Genomic DNA, 9,585 nt, shown 5'->3' with positions numbered 1-9,585 from the left:
TTGGTAAGGCCACACTTGGAATACTGCATCCAGTTTTGGTCACCATGATATAAAAAAGATGCTGAGACTCTAGAAAGAGTACAGAGAAGGGTAACAAAGATGATTAGGGGACTGGAGGCTAAAACATATAAGGAACTGTTGTTGGAATTGGGTATGTCTAGTTTAACGAAGAGAAGGATGAGGGGGGACATGATAACAGTGTTTCAATATCACAGGGGCTGCCACAAAGAAGAAGGAGTCAAGCTACTCTACAAAGCGCCTGAAGGGAGGACAAGAATCAATGGATGGAAACTAATCAAGGAGAGAAGCAACCTAGAATAAGGAGAAACTTCCTGACAGTTAGAACAATTAACCAGTGGAACAACCTGCCTCCAGAAGCGATGAATGCTCCAACACTGGAAGTTTTTAAGAAGAGACTGGATAGCCATTTGTCCGAAATGGTATACGGTTTCCTGCCTGAACAGGGGGTTGGACTCGATGACCTCCAAAGTCCCTTCCAACTTTTTATTATTGTTATTGTGATGATGATGATGATGATGATGATGGATGGATGGATAGATGGATGGATGGATGGATGGATGATACTCAGAACAAACAATAAATGTATTGTCTTATGTTCTGTTTAGTTCTTCAGCCTGGAGGGTCTCCTGACCATTACACAGAAATAATGTTAGTTAAATGTGTCACTTCAGGATCCTTCCCTTTTCACTGAGTCTTCTCCTGAAAATTGGACACCTTCACAAGCCGCTGGAAAAGAGTCTGGCCTAAGGCTACAGATTCTGTAAGTAAATACAGGTAGTTCTCAAGTTACATTGGCAATTGGGACTGAAAGTTCTGTTCCTAGTGATGTGCTCATAAAGCACAATGCCATGTGAGTACCTCACTTAGCAACAGCATGCCTTATACCTGTTGCTGTCATTAAGTCACGCTTGTTAAGTGAGCACCTCATCACAACTCCCTGCCAGTTTCCAATAACCAAAGTCAGTGGGGGAAGCTGGCAGAAAGTGGCAAGTCCTGGTGGTTGGCAAGCAGGCAAGCAGGTAATAAGTGGTCGTGGCTGCTGCTGGATGGGAGAAGAAGTAAGGGATGTGAGGCTGGTATGGATGGTGTGATGTGAGCCCAGTGGGGATGGGAATAGCTGCTGCCAGGTGGGAAAGTGTGTGAGAGTACGTGAGTGCCAGGGATAGTGCATGAGACACAGGTAGGTGCAGTTTGAATATGGCTGGGCATATGGCAGGTGTGTAAATGGCCAGGAAAGTGTGGTGTGAGCACAGTGGGGTTGCCACCAGGAGACATCTCTGAATCCTTCTTTTTCTCCAATGACAGACAGCTTCTGATATAGGAAATATTATAGAGCCATGACGGGATAGGAACAGGTGATGCTCACACACCAAACTGTGAATCCAACAAAGACAGAGAGTTCCCTAGCAAGTATTTATAGGGCCTGTTTAGATGAGATTGCTAAATTGCTCAGGCTAGATTGCATCAATACCTGTGTTGAAATACTTCTTGGTATTCCTTGAGCACAGATTGCAGCTCTGTGTTGTAAAGAATGTTCTGGAATGCCATTTCCAGTTAGTGTGTTGTGCAAAGGCTCCTGAATCGTATGGAGATTACTGGGAAAGATAGCCAAATATCCTGGTAGCAGATTCAGATCATATCATCCTGACGTTGCATTTATTCCATTTAGTAAAACTATAGGATAACTGCCAACCCTGTTGGCCAGCATTTAGGAAGTATTTGCCCAATATCTTTTTTTTTATAGAAATTATTTCTAGATTCAGCATGATATAAATCTGTTTTCTAATGACAATTTTAAAATGCTTTTTTTAAAAAACAAAAAAACAAAAGCTTCATACTGAATAATATCAGCCATGGGGTAATATTAGGACATGAACCTACTGCTTGAGATATGGACAGGGAGCATGACTGGCTATATTTTAGAAGGGAATTGGAGTTCCCATCTAAAAACTCATCTAGCATGCAATTTCTGTTAATGAACATTAGGAAAGAAATTAGGAAAAATATGCTTGGTTTCACTACCTTCTCTCCTTTTTTATGCAAACTAACATGGAAACATTAAATTTATTTGTAGCTCTTTGAAAAAGGTTCTAATGCTGGTAAAGTGAAAGGAAACAGAAGAGGATGACCAGCAGCAAAGTGGATGGACATATATCATCATGGAAAAAATCTCTGTTGCCACATGTTTATATGTATATAAACTGCTCTTGTTTTCTAATTTTTGTTCTAATATTTGTTCCCCAACTAAAATGATCCAGAAGAGAAAAGCCAAGGGGAGAAGGCACACCCACACCAGCTTAAATTGACCAATAGGATGCTAAGCCCTGAATCACCAATATCATTAATGAGGCATAAACTTCTACCAAAAAAAGAAGTAACAGCTGGAACAATTAGGCAAATATAATCTGCTTCTGCACTTGAGATGAGATGAATCAAAGGCAACATCATGAAAACACAACTTTTAAGTGGTGAAGCATCTTTGTGTTTTATTTAGAGGGAAGTGAGGATAAGCTCTTGGTCTGGTCTCAAATAATACCTATGGAAGGTATTTGGGTTATCATATTCAGGAACCAAAAATTTAGAAGCTCACCGTACAGCGCCCAAAAGATACCCCAAACTACCTAGTGGTTGTCACATACTTATTGGCCAGGTATGTCAAACCATTCCACAAGTGGTCTCACAGCTGAACAAGACTTGTAATAATCCTTCTCAATTCACTTGTCAATACCCAGAAGAAGGCTTCTAAGGATAACCAGAACACCTCAGTTGTGGAAGGAATTCATAAAGTAACAGGTATTCTTGAGACATTCTCACTTTACAATTGCATGCTGGAAGCATATTTGAATTATTATTTAAAATTCTGATTGTTTCATCTCAAAAATAACATTGCAAAATGAGAAATATACAGAAAAAGAAAAGGCTTAATTAAAACTCTTTCTATGGAGAGAAAGGCTAAGGCCAGCCTAAAGGTTCAGGGGATAGCTACTGCCAAAAATTGAATCTTATCTGGCCTTTTACTGGGCACACAAAGTATATGTTTGTGCGCCCTGAAATCTAGGGCCAAAATGGATGCCTCCCCCATCATTGAGAACTGGAGATTCTTCAGTGAGGTTAAAGGGTTGGAGATTTAGCCTTCTCCAACAAGCTTTAAAATGAGATAAAGTAAATTCAGAGGGGCTTTAGCCCAAACCTCATGATATAATTAAAGATATGATCCTTTGTTCAATGGAAATATGCTCCTTTTAAAATTTTGGCATTTGCCTGTGAGTAGATATGCACAGGATTTCATTAGTATACACCCAATTTCTGAGTCATTTGTGACTTTTCCCTTTGAACCTACTGAGTTCATTAAGAATGCTTTGTAAAATTGAAATTGCAGCTTGGAAGCTACCAAGGCTAGCAAATTATAGCATCATCCAGCTATTGCTTTGATGGTATAAAGCTTACCTACATTCATTATATTTGATATCAGTGATAGCTGAATATTACTGATATGCATAACCTCCTGAATGAATTTTAACTCTGTTCAAATTTTATATCAGAAGAAGATATTCAAATGTAAAAAGGGAATGGAGATATACATATGGAACTGTCGCAATATTCTAATTCCAATATCACTGCTCCCAAGCAACAGTTGGCTTGAACAGCAAAGTCTGAAGATCTGGAAGCCACAAACCTTGGATTATATATGTTAGTATTTAATGGAGCTTTTCTACTGTTATGTACTGCTCCCTCCACTTTTGGGGGGATTTTTAAAAACTATTTCAAAATGCAATGCCACTGGAAAAAATATCCATTTATTCTTGAAAAGAAAATGGATTGAATTTGAATACACACAGAAGTAACTTTCATATCTCTGGTCTTGACAGCATCATTCATATGGGCAGGGACTTTTGGGTGTCAGGAAGGATGCACAGTTCTTTCCCATGTCCATTTATATGTTAGCAGCAAACAAGCCCACTTTATGTCCTTCCCTCAATCAGCATGGCATACAGTCATTTCACAGTGTCCTGAAAGTTCTGTAGACAGTTGACAGAACAGTCACTTGCCTTATGAGACAATGTTTCCTCAGCTTGCATTTATTACTAAGGAAATATCATTTATCCTAAGATTAGCCTGATCCAGGACCATGCGTTCATTTATAGCAAAGTATCTGGAGTAGTTATCTTAGAAGCACCAAAATATATGGTAGCTCTTTCTCCCACTCTCTTTTCTGATGACCAGAGCTCACAAGGAGCTAATCTTATCTTGCCCCAAGCTTAAATCTTATCCAAGTACCGTATACATGTAAGAAAAATGACTAACCAGCAAAACAACAAAGAAAACAAAAGCAGATTTACAATAAAGAATTTGACAGCTCAGATTTCCATAACAAAACTTTCACAAGAAGGCACTGTTCCAGCACTGTTCTTAGCCAATCCAGTTAGCTTCCTAAATATTAGCCGTCTTTGATCCTTATGAAGCACACCTGACTCTTATTAAATCTGACATCCTTTAGTCATTAATTCCTCCAAAGCTCTAATAGATCCATTGAGCATTCAGCACTCTTATGCTCCTCTGACTTTTGTTGTTATCCTTAAATACCACCATGTTTGATGACTGGGTGGAAGAGACTCCTAGTTTAGATCAGAGTTAGCAGGATTCAGACTTCAGGAATGTTTTATGAATTGATGCGTCAGAAAAACAAGAGGAATAGGCATGAGAGTGAGCAGGGCAGAGACAGAAAGCTCTTATTTGGGGGTTGGGAATGAAATTGGCAGCCATTTGTAAGAATCATAAATAATAGATTTAGGTGCATAAATCTGTGCAATAGATTTATAATGTTGCACAGTGCAAATCTGTGATTCCATCTAATTCACTTTAATGATTTGACAGATTCAATGCCCACCTCTTCCTGTAGGCACTGCAGTTATTATGTAATAGCTTCAGAAGAGTTGGAGAGTCTGGGATAATTGTTATATTTATAATTTTTGGAATGAAAGCTGTTCAGATCTTTCTGCTTAGAACAGAGGATAAGAGGGACTGAAAATGTACACGCTCATTCAAAATTATTTAAAACCTGCCTGCAAAAGAGTTATATCCAAGGACTGGTGAATGCTAATTATTTGTGACAACACTTGAGGTGCAGAATACGGTATTCCTGAACATGGCCCATTTGCCTATTTCACACAAGTACCAATGAAGTAAAATGAGAAATGCAGTGCTATATTTAATAGAATACCAATACCATGCAGAAAATAAGCAAAATCAACTTATACGAAATTGCTTTCTATGCACATTATAAACGGTGTTGACATTATAAATGGTGTTGAAGAGGTGAAGAAATAGATGATTACTAATAACAAAACAAGAGATTTAATCAAAAGTATCATAAATAATTGGATTTCAGTAGCTCTTTGATGTGCTGAGGTGTGGCACAGAGAGTACTGCACAAATAAACATGAAAATACATAGAGTAGTGATACATTTTTAAAAGAATTTTTTATTGATAGTTTTGAAGTAACTGAGATGTCTTTCTTGGGCAGAACAGAAAGTTTACTTTCAAGTCTATCCTTGACATTAGGGAAATCTTTCTGCTTTGATATGTCCTACGTTCACTACAATTTGAAAGCTGTCTTTTTAGTTTCCATAACCCATGACTGAAGCAGATGTTTAACAACTGATTGCTTGAGTTTTACAAAATTTATATTTATATACATTTTGGGGAACTTTTTCCCCAGTGTGATCTTAGTTGCATGCAAAATTATCAACATGCCAGGATTATCTTTCACAACACTTGAGTGTCTGGAAGCCTTGGCAGTTGAATCCAAGCAGATCTAAACATTTAGCCACATCTTTATGAGTACAATTCACTCAATATCCAGAGAAAAGGGCTAAAAAACATAGAAGCACTTAACATCTAGGATGAGCTTTAAGAATCAATTCTTGTTACTGGGTAATCCTTGAACCAAATGCAATTAATAACAATTAGGTGATAAAAAGTTTTAAACCAGAGGAATAAAAGCCTTCATTTGAGAAAAGACAAATTCTGAAATACCATCTGAATTAGTGACACCTTAGTCCTGCAAGTACTGTGGAAAACCTTTTTTAAAATTCCTTTGTATATGACTTCCTGATCTATGATTGGTTGAATCAGATGTCTTTGTGTTTCCATTGTCAAATATCACTTGATATAATTATAAAATGACTTTTGGTTGCCATTGACTTTAGGAAACATATCAGCCTGAGAAAGGACATCTCCTCACATAGAGGATACTATTTTAAGAAAGGATTTCATAAACATGCACCAAGGTAAGTATCTAGTCCTTACGTAATTGGTTTGCTGAAAGTTTGCCAACATTTTGAAAGTTGATTGCAGTAGATCAAATGAAATAAATTGGGTTTTTTTCTTCCTAGTTAGCCACAACGTGTGAATAGCTTTATAATTATTTGTGGTTCATGGATTATAGAATTGGAATCCCTAGTAATGGAACATCAATGATTGTAGGTCTGAAAAATATTATATTCATATCAGATTTAAAATTAAAACTATTCATTCAACTAACTTACTTCAAGTTTAAAAATATATTAAAATATTTTAAAAATGAGTGGTCTTTGGATTATATGATTTGATCTTATGAATCATTGACATCCTCTTAAAATAATATTTTAATGTACTTAAATAGATTTATAGGGATTTTTTAAAAAGATGCTTAGGTTTTGTTTAATTATGTCCCAAAACTTTGAAATTTGACTATTTTTAAGGAGTTTTGTTGTATTGGATCTAAGAGAATTATTTTGAGAAACTGATAATACCAGAAATACTCCTAATATTAAGGATTGAATTCAAGAGATGTATGATTTACCAGATTTTGAAAAGGCAATTTCATCTACTATTTTCTGTGAGCAAGATTGTTAGACAATTATAATTATAATTATTTAGATAAATAGAAATCTAATATTTAGGTAGATTTAGAAATCTAGCACTTATTAACATGTGACATAAGTATATTAATTGTCCCTTTCCCTTTGATGTTCTTGTTTTTGTAGTTGTTCCTGCATTTTTCCTGGTTGTTGTTGTTTCCTAGTTGTTGTTTGTATTTTGTTATTTATATATTCCTTTCTATAAAAATCTAAGAAATGATGATAATATTTTTTTCTTCCTAGCATTTTACCACAAATGAAGCTTCTTTTTTTCAGAACAATTGAATGTCGATCCATTCATTTGGATAGGAATTGATCAACTGACTTGTTGACCAAGCCTGACATCATGGACTGAGAGTGACTGGCCAAAAGTCACCAGCTGGCTTTCATGCCTAAGGCAAGACTAGAACTCAAAGTTTCCAAGTTTCTAGCCTGGTGCCTTAAGCACAAGACCAAGCTGACTATCAATAATAATAAAAATATTTTTACTCATTTATTCTATTTGTACATTTTCTCTACTTGCAACTTTCTTGTAGAAGTTTTACACAACCTCTTAATTAAGCTCTTTTTTTTTCAACCTAAAATCAGTTTTGACCTGAAGAAGCATTGATTATATAGACCTCTGTGGTGCATCTTTAATTAGTTATGAGATATACAAAAATTCTGGACATGAAACATTTCCCAACTGCTGCATTTGAATGTCAAAGAGCAGCAAGATATTGAAACTTGGGTTGTCACGTTTTCAATTTATCTCTCACCTATGACTTAAAACAGTTGTTCAAGATACTGAATTAAATATATTTATTTAATAAAAATAACTTTCATTAAGTTTTGTTTTTTAAATATAAAGAGACTGCTGTCCTTTCAATTTTGGATTGGATCCAAAGATGATTAATGAAATTCCTACATCAATATCTGGGAAGATCTTCTGTGAAAGGCAGGAGATATAGATGAATGTGACAGGTACTTGCATGGAAAGAAATATTTTAGGTCAAATCTCTTCATCATCACCTCAACCATGACAATGTCATCTAGTCAAAATCCAGCCAACTGCCTCAGGCTACTCATAAGCCAAAACATGCATATATGTTCCCATTTCCTGACATTGTAACTGATATTCATTCCTAATGACAAACATTACATAAAAGGATCTAGACCAGGGCTTTTCAACCAGTGGTACGGGTACCACCTGTGGTACACTGGCACCTGGCAGGTGGTATGCGACCATCCTAGAAAAGTGGTAGTGGAGGAGGGGAATGAGCTGAACCAGTGGGAGCACCTCACAAGCCTGAGCAAGAGATGGCTGGAGCTGCAGGGCTGTCAGAGCTCAGCGGAAGCGCCAGGATCAGTGCCGCTTCTTCGGGGCTATCAGTGCTTAGTGGAAGCACCAGGATTAGTGCCAGGCTCCAGCTGGAGCTCTGTGCTGATCCTGGTGCTTCTGCTGAGCCCTGAAGAAGCGCCGATCAGGTGGAATGTTGCAGCATCTCCAGGGTCTTGTGATTTACATTCATATGCTTGGCAACTGATTCATATTTATGACAGTCACAGTGTCCCAGGGTTATGTGAAGTGACCAAAACCTGCTGCAACCACCTAGCAGACGGGGGGGGAATAAAAACCAAACACCATCCCACACCACCCTCGCTGCCAATTCTCAACAGAAATGCTCACAATGACAGCCTCGGAGGAGGAAGAATGCCGCTGGGTGGGCAGGCAGGTGTCTTGCTCAGCTGTGGCTTGGGGGGGCACTTTTTTCAATGCCATTGTAACTTCGAACAGTCACTAAGCGAACTGTAGTAAATCGAGGACTACCTGTACTTTATCGCTTTTTTTCTTTTTTCTTTTTTTTTTAAAAACTTGGTCATCAAGTTTTTGACACCGTGCTAGGTGACTGGTGGTACTCGGATATTGCCATATCCTAAAAGTGATACAATGGGTGAAAAGGTTGAAAAGCCCTGATCTAGACCTCTTTTACCATTGCATTTTAATTTAAAGAAGGATTTTTCTATTGAATCCATTGCGGTTTATTTTGTGAGCAGCCAAATTTCTTTTAGTGTGAGGACAAAAATGTTTATTCTGTTCTCTCCTTATCATGCATTGTGTGTGTGTATGTGTGTGTGTGTGTGTGTGTTTCTAAATGACTGAGCTCAAAATATTTTTTATTTTATTTTTTGTAGAGAAGGTACTCATGCCCACTGAACATTTTGAGTATGCTCTGTGTATCTATGCTTGCTTGCTTACTTTCTATAGCAATGAGACTGGTATACAATGTTCTTGCCATAAATCACGCTTTCAATAAAAGGTCATTTGAGAGTTCATTAAAAGTTGTCAACCTGACTTAAGTCTGCAGGTCAACAAGAAAGAACCCATTTTTATAGATAATAATAGACAATGCTAGCCAAATCACATAAATTTCTGAAATTCAAATCAGAGAAAATATTAATAGTGTATACAGTAAGAAATAATTTAAGCATATTAATAACATGTTGAGATAATCCCTTTTTATGTGTGCATTTTGTTTTTATTTCAACAAAACAATCATATTGCACAGACTTTTTCATAAATTTAAATGTATGAAAGCTAATCCCAAATTATACTTGTTCATCTGAACAGTCGGGACAATAGTTCAAGCTCTATTTAGATTAAAGGCCAGAAGTTCCTCC

The 9,585-nt window shown here is 36.9% G+C and overlaps 1 long non-coding RNA gene across 1 annotated transcript; it reads left to right on the top strand.

The window, feature by feature from the left end:
* Window positions 1-967: 967 nt before the first annotated feature.
* Window positions 968-7,300, top strand: LOC120316085. The gene is made up of 3 exons (XR_005558864.1): window positions 968-1,040; window positions 6,232-6,312; window positions 7,201-7,300. It is a non-coding gene; the product is annotated as an uncharacterized LOC120316085 (long non-coding RNA).
* Window positions 7,301-9,585: the final 2,285 nt, after the last annotated feature.

Source organism: Crotalus tigris, unplaced genomic scaffold (genome assembly GCF_016545835.1).
Source record: "Crotalus tigris isolate CLP2741 ecotype Arizona unplaced genomic scaffold, ASM1654583v1 scf7180000019242.64718, whole genome shotgun sequence".
Classification (NCBI taxonomy): domain Eukaryota; kingdom Metazoa; phylum Chordata; class Lepidosauria; order Squamata; family Viperidae; genus Crotalus; species Crotalus tigris.
This window is presented reverse-complemented; position numbering and strand designations above follow the sequence as displayed.